The following is a 12,772-nucleotide window of genomic DNA, read 5'->3' as shown; positions in this document are numbered from 1 at the left end:
ATCCAGATTTTGAAGCGGTTTGAATCATGGCAAAAGGTATCCTACCCTTGTGCATTGTTTTTCTATTCACAGGTTTCACGCATTTCGGAAATGGTTTCGCTTGAACCATGCGGTGTAAAACCAACAAGCAGAACTGCAGTACATAGTCTACTGTTGCTGTCTGCAAATTCTTTTTGTTCAAAATAACAAAAAAGTGTGTTTTGTTGCATGTTTGAAAGAGTACATTTCAGAAAGCTCAAACTTGGAGGGAAACCATTTTCGTGGGACAATGATGTTTCGCTGTTGTTGTTGTTTTCTGAAATACCCGCGTCAGTGTGGATTTAAATCGGTTTTACAGGAATGAGTTATTTTAGTCTGAGAAAGTGATAAAACAAAACGAGGTTGCAGACTTCCCCCCCCCGTCTCCCACCTACAGCCCTCCGCCCCTTAACCAAAAAAACCTCAGCGTACTGCGCTCATTTAATACTCTGTCTTACGAGCTTCATCAAACCACACACATGATTTCGGTTATGTTCGCACAACCGCATACCCTTTCACATCACAATAGTAGTACACTACATAGGCGTCAGATTATTTATTTTTTTCCCAACGTGAGACCACTGTTTTGCAATGTCAAGACCTCCTTTGTTTTGGCGAGGCCTCGGTCCTGGCACTGGCGCTGGATGTGGTGCTGTGGTGCTGTCGCACAGTCAGGGGATCGTTAATAACGGCGTGAGAAACCATGTTTTTTTACGTTGGGTTGCAGCTATTTCCTGTTAAAGTCTGGATTCGTGTGCTGTGTCAGTGAAGACCAGATAGAGGGCGGGGATTGTGACTCGAGTCTTTCTCGTTTAAAGGAAGGTGGATCGAACACAGTTGTAAATGTGACCCAAACAGCCTATCCTCACGACGGTCGCGAGAGCTCTGGAGACTATCCCAGGTGTCTTTGGGCAGCAGGCAGGGTACACCCTGAACTGGTTGCCAGCCAATCGCAGGTAAATATGGCCCTGTACCAGCTTTTTTGCAGTGTACTGCAGTCATCAAATTCAAAATGAGTTTCACCACAAAATCAGTTTCGGAGTAAATATTTGAAAAAAATGTTGATCACTTTCACCACTAAATATTGTTGCAGTGTAATCAGTTGAATATCAGTTGAGAAGGATTGGCAAATCATTGTATTTTGTGTATTGACGTTTTAATCAACGTCTCAAGGTCATTGGAATTGGGGTTTGTAAATCTTTATAAACGTAAGGCAGTGCTTCTGAGAGCGTTAACACTCACAGAAGAGACCTTGCTTGGCCTGACAAGCATGTGTGTGGTCCACGAATGAACTCCATCCATCCATCCATTGCAAAAAAACAAAGACGCAATATAGAGGCCACCAAACTGGACCCCTTCAACTCCTCGGTTATGTCTCGAAATTCAGTTCAGTTTACGAACAGAGCGCAACCCTCACTGGAAACTAATCCAATTTACTGCCAGCAATCCAGACCAAACCCTGGCACCAGTCGTACAGGCACCAAAATGTCCATTCTCATGGAGCATCTTCCACAGGGCTTCCCGAGAGACAAGTATGAACACTTTTTCCAAGTCCACAAAGCATATGTAGACTGGCTGGGCGAACTATAAATGGACCATATGGAGCCTATTTTATATAACCGTGAAAAAGGATTTTATATTTTAGATTAAACTCGTATGTGCTTCTGCAAACATGAAAGAGGAGTCAAGCATTTGGGGGAACCTTCCATATTGTTTTTTTTTCTTGCGTGCCTGAAAAGTGTCATGGCCCAGATCTGACAACCAGATGACGTACGAGTCTTTGATGAGCTGAGAAGTTACAAATGATAACTTCTCCAGGAAAAAGGACACACACGTTTTAAAACAAGCCACCATTTTTTTTTAATCTGTCTTTTTCATCAACTGGAGAGAGGCTGCACTTAAGAAGTCACAGAGGGCAACAAATGTGTCTCGTCCCTCACTCCCACATCCTCTGTGGTAACAGGCTCACTCCAACTCTTCCACGCAATGCACAAAAACACTCAGAGGATTGTCTTTCTTCACGCTCGAAGCTACTACCTCCATTGTAACCTCCTTGAACTACCCCCTTGTTTAACCCCCAATCATCCCATCGCAGTAACACATCGCATGGACCTGTGGTTTAATCAAAAGTTTACATTTGAATCCATGGGATGTTCCATTCTTGAGGAGGATTGGGTTTCAGTTCATTTGTGTGGGCTGGTGAGAGAGAGCACGCGAGTGTCTATGACACTGACACTGTAACTATAGGGCAGGGGTGTCAAACTCATTTTTGTCGCAGGCCACATTATAATTACCATTTCCCTTGGAGGGCCGTGATGAATGAAACTTTATCAATAAATCAAGAATGTTTTTTATTCTATTGTTGTTTAAGTAACTGCAATGAGGGGTTTGGTAACAAGAAGATACTTACAAGATGTAACTGATTTAATACATATGAAAATGTGAAAATTTGGTGCAGATTTTAGCAGGCATCATGGAGGTTGTCAGCTTTGATTTGCTTTTGCGGGCCGCTTAAAATGATGTGATGGGCCACATCTGACCCCTGGGCCTTGAGTTTGGCACCTGGCTGTAAGGGATAATATGCCAAGGGATTTTATCACCAATGTGGGCACCCGGTAGCCCCCAAGGACCTTATGAGCAGCCCGCAGACATGTTCTGAAACCAACGGCAAGGTCAATCTTTTTGTTTTTATTGAATACTGAAAACATTTGGATTTCAGATTAAAAGATGAATGTCACACAAAAGTTCAGAACTCCTGTTTTTATTTCAGGGTATTTACATCTGGATAAATTGTTTGAATGCATCCACTTTTCAAGTGAGCATAAGTATCAGAACGGGCACAATTAATTTCTGGCATAACCCTTACTTGCAAGAACTACATCAAACCTACGACCCATTGCTTTTACCAGACTGCTGCATTCTTCATTGGAAATGCTTTTTTTCCAGGCCTTTACTGCAGCCTCTTTCAGTTCTTGCTTGTTTCTGGGCGGAAGTGGGGGTGGGGGGGGGGGGGGGGGGGGTTCTCCCTTCGGTGTCCACTTCAGAAAATGAAATGCTTGCTCTATTGGGTAAATGATTGAACTGGCCAGTCTAAGACCTTCCACTTTTTCCCTAGGATGAAGTCCTTTGTTGTGTTGGGAATGTGTTTTGGGTCAATATCATGTTGCATGATCAAGCTCCTTCTGATTCTCCATTTTTCTGGCCATTGCCAGACAAAATGATTTTGTAGACTTGGTTGTAATAATAATTCATTCTAAGGCTGGCAACATGAGTTACATCCTCATTAAGACTAGTGAGTTCACACTGAAAATATAGTGTGTTGACCATACTCATTTTTTTTGTCAAGTTGTTGCATGAAATAAAATCATCTGGATCCAGATACATTTTTCAAATAGATTACACATCTACTTAAAAAAATGTCTATTAATCCTGTGGATTCTGTTGTGTGCAGCCACTTAACAAAATAAAATGGAGTAAATTCAATACACCATTTTTTTTTCGGTGCATTCCAGAAGCTCCACCGTGCTTCACAGATGAGCTTGTGTCTTTTGGATCATAAACAGATCCTTTCTTTCTCCATACATAAGAACCTTTCATATTTTCAAACACATTTCAGACATTTCATAAACTCATTGAACCTAAACATTCAATATGTTGTTTTACATTGTTGTAAACATCAGACACTTTTTGTAAACTTGTTTTCAATTAGTTTTACTGAACGTTTTCACAAAGATCAACAATTCAAAATCTTCAGCAGGTACCAACATTTTTTCATCTGAGAAAATGTTGGTACCTCAACATAAATGTTTTTGAAATTTTTCAATACAATTTTGTTGTTAAAAAAAATAATCCAGCGGTGGTTGACTGCGCCTGTGAAATCTCTCAGTCAGAGAATTACCTCCAAATAAAAAGTAGTAGACAAAACACTCACATGTCAACACAGTTGCAGAGAAAGTGAACTTCAGGGCGGGAAATGGAACACTGCCAGTATGCAGCCACCCCTCACCACCTTCTGTCTCCCACATCCGCACATCCCTTGCAACTTCCTGTTCGCTCCCCGGCTTCCTCTCATCTCTGACGTGACGCACTTCTTCACTACATTGTTCCTCGAATTCAACTCAAGTGCTTAATTGCAGAGTGACTTCAGTATTTGGTCATGAGTTGTCCGCACTAAAGGTGAGCTGTTTCTATGGAAACAAACAGAAGAAGAGAGAGAGAGAGAGAGAGAGAGAGACAGACAGACAGACAGACACACATACACACATGCACGCACACACGCACATACACACACACGCACACACACACACACACTAATGACAGGGCAAGTCCAAGTCATGACATCAGCAGGATCTCCCGACTTGACCCCACCGCCTCCCGCTTCCTCACTGTCGTGCAGGAGCTTAGATGAGGTCATCAAAATGAAGGATTTGTCAAGATTATTCACATTTAGAAAATAGACACAACAAAGTCTTTTGTTTTGGTTTCTTCTTTTGTTGGGTGTAATATTTTAATATGTTATTGATGATATCTGAGTCATTAGCAAGGGTGTCAGCCCGCCCGGCATCCACTCTCATCGTCTTCCATGATTCATCCCTTCCCTCCTACAGGGAAACTCTTATCTCTCGCTTGCTATGGCGCTCTCCACCCCGCCGCTCCCACGCGGCTCGCTTTCATAGCGCCAGGGTTCATACAAACACACACGTACGCACGCACACATACACATATCACTGGTGGAAAGTAAGTTCATAAACCTTCTTGTTGTACTTAAATATATATTTTAGATACATCCGTGCTTTAAAATACAACTTTAATTAATTCTGTGACCACGCTTGTAACTAAAAACACTCATATCCTATCTCAAAGAATCTTCTCTCAATGAAATGAATGGAAATGCCATTAATTTGTTCTAGAGTTTCCCCAAAACCACATACATTGTTGTAATGTGTATTTTAATGAGAGAGAAAATGGCATGTTGGCTGGTAACCAGTTCAGGGTGTCTCCTGCCTTCTGCCCGGAGACAGCTGGGATAGGTCAGGATAAGCGAATCATAAAATAGATGAATGGGAATTGGCATGTTTTGACAGAGTCATTAGTAGAAAATTACAGCGTCTGTTGCTAACTGGTTAGATCATCTCCAGTTCGCCTATAAAAGTCAGAGGGGAACTGATGATGCTACTGTCACCCTGTTCAACACCTTGGTTCAGCATCTTCAGGCCCCCACTCACGATGGCAGGGTTCTCTTTCAATGATTTCACATCTGCTTGAAACAGCGTGCCAATTCCCACCCTCCTGCAGAGACTCACTGATATAGCTGTAAATGGAGGTCATATATCTGGTCGGGGTGGCCCGGTGGCCCAGTGGTTAGCACCTCGGCCTCACAGTGCGGAGGTGCAGGTTTCGATTCCGGCTCCGACCTTCCTGTGTCGAGTTTGCATGTTCTCCCCGGGCCTGTGTGGGTTTTCTCCGGGTACTCCGGTTCCCTCCTACATTCCAAAAACATGCATGGCAGGCTGACTGAACACTCAAAATTGTCCCTAGGTGTGAGTGTGAGCGCAAATGGTTGTTCGTCTCTGTGTGCCCTACGATTGGTTGGCAACCGGTTCAGGGTGTCCCCCGCCTACTGCCCGAAGACAGCTCAGATAGGCTCCAGCACCCACCGTGGATCAGAAAATGAATGAATGAATGAATATCTGGTCAGAAATGTCCTCTCTGACTGCTGTCAACAGGCCCTTCTCAATGATTCTTGGTCCATTATCACTGTGCTTAACAAAGACTCTCCACAAGGGACAATATTATCGCCATTACTTTTTCTTCTTGTACACTCAGGAATTCCAGTTGGCCCAGAACAAGTCTAGTCTGTTTAGGTATGCTGGCCTTGGTTGCCTTTTTAAAAAAGGGGAGCTCAGTGGGGGTAGATGTATGTAGATGGACCTTCTCTCCAAAACTGGTGTGATTTAAGCACCTTAGAGATGGATATACCGTATTTTGCGCACTACAAGGTGCAACTAAAAGCATTCAATTTTCTCAAAAGCCAACAGTGCGCCTTTAAATCCGATGCACCTTATATATGGATGGATATTTATTATTTATTTATTGTGCAATAATCAAATTGTAACATGTATTTGTTACATATTTTGATGCATTCTGACACGCACACACGCTCCCACGCACACAAAATGGAGTATAGGCTTGATATGAAGTTTCATTTGAAGAATTGATTACAAATTTCTGCATATAATTTTACTATTGACTATTCCAAGGCAAGATGCAGTCAAACATCTGTGGCTGGCTGGCAACCAGTCTAGGGTGCACCAAAATCAACTGGGATAGGCGCCAATCATTACTTAGAACACTTGGATGGAAGGACGTTTGAGTTTAGAGCAAAAATTAACTTTGAGTGGTTCCAGGTTTTTGCACACTAATGGATATAACTTGGCATTGCAATCATGGGTTGTAGAAATTTCAAACTCAAAACCAAAACTGAGTGATTAATGTCCTCTAGTAAAGTAAAAAAAGATATGTCATCCAACATTTTTGAGGTAATTGCAATACAGTCCATGCAATTTGGTACCACACCATTTTCTTCCGGTCCCCAAACAAATTCCACTTTGCAAAAAATTTCCACCAGACATCCAGTGATTCATGTTTAGAATTGCAGCAACAAGCCTAATGATCTTCAATGATGCGCAATCCCAGATGTTTGCTGTAGTCAAGAAAGGCATTTTACAACTTGACAATTAACATTCATTCCGTGCGCTTAATTTCGACATCTGTAGCCTCAGTTTACAATGTCAATAAGTGACAAAGAAGAACACACAAACAAAAAAGAAAATGTCTCAGTGCTCAGGTATAAAAAAAACAAAAAAAAAACAAAACAAGACTGATTCTTCAGAATACCACAATGACCAAACCTGAATGTTCAGAAAAAGAAGCCCAGACAGTGGCGGTTGACATGCTGTGAGACTTTTACACTTCTTTCCGGTGATCAATCACTCACGTAACCAAGATAGCTGGTAATGCTAATGTGTATGGCACACAACCCGTCCAGCACTTTGGATCTTGCCACTGATCAGCAAACCTGCTGAAACTATTCTGTCATGGTTTCACAAGCACTTCAACTGCCAGAAGAAATGAGTACATGTATTTACAATACATGTATACATGTATTGGGAATTTCTCCATTGCGAGACTAATAAAAGTTTTCTTTTCTTTATTCTTATTTACGTAGTTTTTATTTAAGTTTACTGTAAGTAGTGTTACCTTTTACTTGTAGTAAACAGTCAAGTGCCACTGTCCACCGCTGGCGAGTGCCCGCAACAGATTCCTGGTTACGTGAACAACGACCTTTGCAATAGACCACGGCAAACACAAACCATTAAAGATATTTGTGCTGTAGTCAAGGGAAAGATTTCAAAGCAGGAAGGCTACTGATTTTTACTCCAATCCAACAGGGTAAATGCGTCAGTGCGCACTTGTTTCCGACCAATTTTCTCCTCCCATTTTTCAAACAAAAGATGCAATGTTATCAGTGAACATTCCTCAATGCTAATGAATGATTAAGACATTTTTGCTGCAGATGAAGATGAATGTTTCCCATCCTAATTTCACTCCAGAGATGAAATCTATCAGGGTGGCGGGAAGCTGAGGTCGATCCCAGCTGACTTTGGGCGGGAGCGGCAGATGTTTCAAAACACGCTTGAAGAAACATAGACCCTGGAATCCCCCGCACAAAAAAAGTGTTGGGACTGAATGGAATGGGACGGAATGACGTGTGCGGGCATTGCTTTGGTTCGGAGGACCTCCAATCGGAGAAAGAAGAAGATTCCGGGCATCAAGTAACAAATGCTTGAAGTCAGTCAATTTGCAGGGATGATTGTTCCAAATGGAGTCGCTGATGGTACACACGCCGGTCTTGTGTGCGGGCAACGTGGGATCGGTTCCCACTCAGTGACGGTGTGAATGTGGGTGTGAAAGTTCTTTTGTCTCTAAATGTGTCCTGCGATTGAATGGCGACCAGTTCTTTGGCATTCGACTCAGCATGACTTAGATTTGTTCTTGGTTTTACTGTTTGGTGCTTTCTACCGTCTTTATTACCGATTTGTTTGACTATTTATTGTATATGTTAAATTGCTCCATGTACAGCACTTTGTATGCAGCGATGGCTGTTTGAAAGTGCTCTATAAATACAGTTGAGTTGAGTTCAGGCTGCATTCTGCCTTCTGCCCGAAGTCAGCAGGGGTAGGCTCCAACAACTCCCCATGACCCTCTCTTCAGGATAAGCGGTGTTAAAAATGAATGGATTGTTCCAAATGAAAGCGAGAACCTTGTCGAGTCCAAATGATAGCGTTCCAAAATGTGTGTGGTAAAATGGGTGCTATTTAGCTGTGTTCTTCACTTCCCCCCAAATTGTGTACCATGCAAACGGATTTCCACTCGACACCGTCAAACTTTCAGGGAGTCATGCCCAGTGGTCAAACAAGAAAAGCCTATTTGATGGTTTTGTTTGAACAACCACCAAATGTCAATTTTCGGGCAGAAATGTTCTGGATGGAAGCAAAACCCTCATTGATTGTAACATATATCCAAGAAGTTTGAGGTGAGTGCAACATGGCCTTGTTATTTTAGTCTAAAATCCATTTTGATTGAGGATCCTGTCGATGCCAAGACTTTTGAGATCCAGTGCGACATTATCAGGGGCATGGGATGATAAACTGATGACCTTTTGACCCTGTTGATTGCGTGCTGAGGTGTGAAAGGAATCATCTTGATTCATGCTCACTACAGGGGTCAAATGGTTCACTTTAATGAAAATTTCTTTCATATTCTGTGTTTTGCTCAACCGTATCGATACTACTGACAGATGCTAAAACAAAATGCATGGTGGCAGAGCATACACGTGCCTCACTGGGAAGGGCAGTAACGGCGAATTAGTTGTGTGCAACACAGAATCACATATATCAAAATTTTCACCAAGGGGGTTGGCCAGAGAGCGGCCAGTGGTAACCAGCACGTAACTCCGCCCCTGGAGATTATTTTGCCTTCGGTACCGTTCCATGAATGCTCAGTAGACACCCTCAAACTGGTGTATTAAAACTGCATTTGAGTACTATTTCAATATTAGTCTAGGCAGCACCGTGGGGAAAATTTTATGGGAACGTGACTTGCAGTGTTTTTTTTTTTTTTTGGTCCGTGTACTCCGGTTTCCTCTCACATACCCAAAGTATGCATATTCGGTTCATTGAAGAATTGTGCGGAGGGGTGAATGGTTGTTTTTCGTCATGTGCCTTGTAATTGACTGGCGACCAGTACAGGGTGGAACTCAGCTATCACCCAAAGCCGGCTGGGATAGGCTCTAGCTCATCCACAATGAGGACATCCACTGCAGAAATTGGAGGGATAAAAGCTCAACCCTTATTTGTATATCTGGTACTGTCAGTCACTGCGTACAGTCATCAAACGCCATGGAAACTGAGTACATGTGAACACAATAGGAAGGATCAAATCAGTGAAACAGAGAACCGTCTTTTCATAAACACAGAGAATATTTTCGTTGTTCAGCTTGCCAAGAATGATTGAATAAGATTCAAGAATTCAAACGGTTTCTTCTTTCTGTAGTTAACGTGATTGAAGCGTGGACAATGGAATGATGAACATAATTACAATTAAATAGATAAAAGAGATTCTGATGTTCAAAACTTTTGTTTCTCTGCTGCAAGACATCACCTTAAAAGAGGTTCACTTCTAAACCTTTTTGACATGGAGATGATGACCTAAGAGTGGGATGATATTTTTTGTATTTATTATATTTTGATTTGATGATGCACTTGAAGATGTTTGGGCTGGGGAGAGTAAGTACGTTAGCCACGGTCTGACCATCAAATATTTTACACCAGATATCTTCAAACCTTCGGAGACTGACGTCCTCTATTAAAACAAGACGTCTATTGATGCTGAATGAGATGAAACAAATGGTGGAACTGAGTCAGCAGCAGGTCACCCTCCCTCTGCCCTCACTCCTTCCCAGCCTCCCTCAGCAATTCATGAGGCTTCTCACCTATTAAGTGTGCGCTGATGAAAGTTGGAGCACATGAAGCAAAACAATGGAGAGTTTCTTCCAGGCGAGTTAAACAAAAGGCCCGGCCGGGATGATGTAGCCGGTTTTCCCCTCCGACACAAAGCCCGGCTCACAGGAATCATGGATTCCACGGACTTGACTCAACCGACACCCCCCTTCTCTGCTCCTCCCTCCCCTCTCCAGTGGACTCTCCCAACAACCCAGCCGTTTGTTGCTGTTGGGTGGGAAGTGATGTCAGCAGGGGATGCACCATGCCAGGACCCCGCCTATCTGATGTCACTTTGTGCATAGACGACAAGACACAACACCGTGGGGCCTCTCTGGATTGCTGACTGTTTATTTTCTGCTACACAACGAGACAAGCACCACAAATGTGTGTGTGCGTGTGTGAAATTAGCGCAACGGCAAGATAACCTTACAGCCTGAGAGACGTTCCAGTGGTTTCCGACTCGATGGATGAGATCTTTCTGTGGTTTTGTGATTGCGACTGACGCAACATCAGAAGTCATATGGTTACCGGCGAAACCACACCGACATTATTTGTCTCGGGGAGTATCAAGGCTATGTATGCACTGATAACATAATGTGACCACATCTATTAGGGAATACAGGGCCATGCGAAGAACCATGGAGGAGTTTGAGAGTGGATTAGACGTTAACCGCCAACTATTATGTTCCCCTATGACTAGACTGAAAAGACGTTCTCTCATGCCAATTACGTTGATGGAAGATGTTTTAGGAGCGTCCAAGTCCTCAAAAACTGTCGCTCTCACTGACAATGTGTGGAGCAATGACACAAAAATGCACAGTTTTATTCCCATCCCGGTCAGAAGGGGATTATTATTATTATTTTTTTTGTAATCCATTATTTTCCTTTATTAGGTGTAAACGTTCTAGTTTCGGACTGCTGCTTCCATTTCGGAATATCAAATTACAGAGCCTGAACTTTGCTGTCCATCCATCTGTGTTGGGCTAATTTCTGGGAGTCCTTGCCAGTACGTTACCTGCCATATATTTTCAAATGTGACACGTGAAATAAAATCCAAGGATCCATGGGCCTCTTGGGAGTACTTCTTAGGTCCACCATTATTTCAGATGTGGACCTGGATGAGATACCTCTGTCAGAAGAGGTTGCATTTGGCAACCGAAGGGCCCTCCGTCATCTGTCAAAACAAATCGCTGGTGCACGTCGTCAGCTGAGTACATGTGTGAACATGTTATCTTTTATACATCTTTTAAAAGCTGAGTTTCTGGAGATTTGAATGGTACCCTAAATGTTACAATTGTCGAATTTGAACCGGAACTTGGGGAGACCTCACGCTTTGATCCTGTAGTGTTTTCAAGTCCTAATCAACATTCAAAATCCATTTTCAAGGTAGATTTAGTGGAAAAAAAATTAGACGAACATAAGACTCGCTTTTTTTTCTGTTTTCGAACATCCACAGTTCAGTGACAGGAGCACTTACACAGATTCTTACTGTATGGGAGAAATATTCATAATGATAAAATTTTGAATATTTCAAAAAGAGACCAAAACTATGCTGATACTCCAAATGGTTCAAGAACAGCTACAAATTTACTTTGGGTGCACCTTTCCGTAGGCGTTTTTGGCAAAGTTGCCCTCGGTTTAAAGGGGTTAATCAGGATCAGTTTCAAAACCACATACGAAAGAGACCAATGTGTGGCATGAAAGGGCATATTACATATTTTAGGACATTACAACAGCCAAAAACCTAGTTAACTTTATTTTCCAAACTCTCGAGGACTATCCAGCCATCCATCCATCCATTCATTTTCTGATTCGCTTTATCATCACAAGGGTCGCAGGGGGGTGCTGGAGCCTATCCCAGCTGTCTTCGAGCAGTCGGCGGGGGGCAGCTATCACTGCATTTTAACCCAAAATGGCCGAAGGAGAAGACGTTGATCTGGTTGCAGAACTACTTTCCACACAATTTTCAAGACGGGCCTTCCACGAAAAGCTGGATATTGTGCGAAGAGGCCGCCCAACTCCTGCGCTAGCTAGCCTGTCCCAGCAAGGAAAAGGGTTTGTCCGTCATTTTCAGACGAGCAATTATGAACGGTACCCGTGGCTCACAGCCTCTGAGAAACGCTGCAAATTGTACTGCGGGGAATGCCTATTGCTTGCAACGGACCGATTTGGTGTTTGGAGCCACACTGGATTTACCCATTTTAAGTTGTTTTACCAAGGCAGCAAGGAAACATCAGAGCACGGCTGGGCACTTACAAGCTACGGTGCGTTTAAAAACGTTTGGGGACACTCGCGTAGATCTGCAGCTCAGTAAACAGGCACTACATTGGTGAGTAAATGAATTTTATTTTTCATTTCTTCTTGTCATTTTATTTCGCTAGTATTAAATTAATGGTAACGAAATAAAATGACAAAGATACAAAAATGTATCAAATAAATCTGCTCACCTGCAATTTATAATGGTGCATTGTAATGCCCTTCGTGCACGAAAGTTCGTTCAATCTCAGCTGCTCTACAAACACGGACACCCTGGTTAGGAAAGGACAGAGCCGACTCTTCCTACTCAGGAAACTGAGGTCTTTTGGGGTTCTGGGGTCGCTCCTTAAGACTTTCTATAACTCGGTGGTGGCCTCGGCCATCCATTATGGCATTGTCTGCTGGTCAGGCAGCATCTCAGCCCGGGACAGAAA

The sequence above is a fragment of the Hippocampus guttulatus genome, chromosome 11 (genome assembly GCF_054856545.1).
Source record: "Hippocampus guttulatus isolate MCC_2025c chromosome 11, RoL_Hgut_1.0, whole genome shotgun sequence".
Lineage (NCBI taxonomy): Eukaryota > Metazoa > Chordata > Actinopteri > Syngnathiformes > Syngnathidae > Hippocampus > Hippocampus guttulatus.
This window is presented reverse-complemented; position numbering follows the sequence as displayed.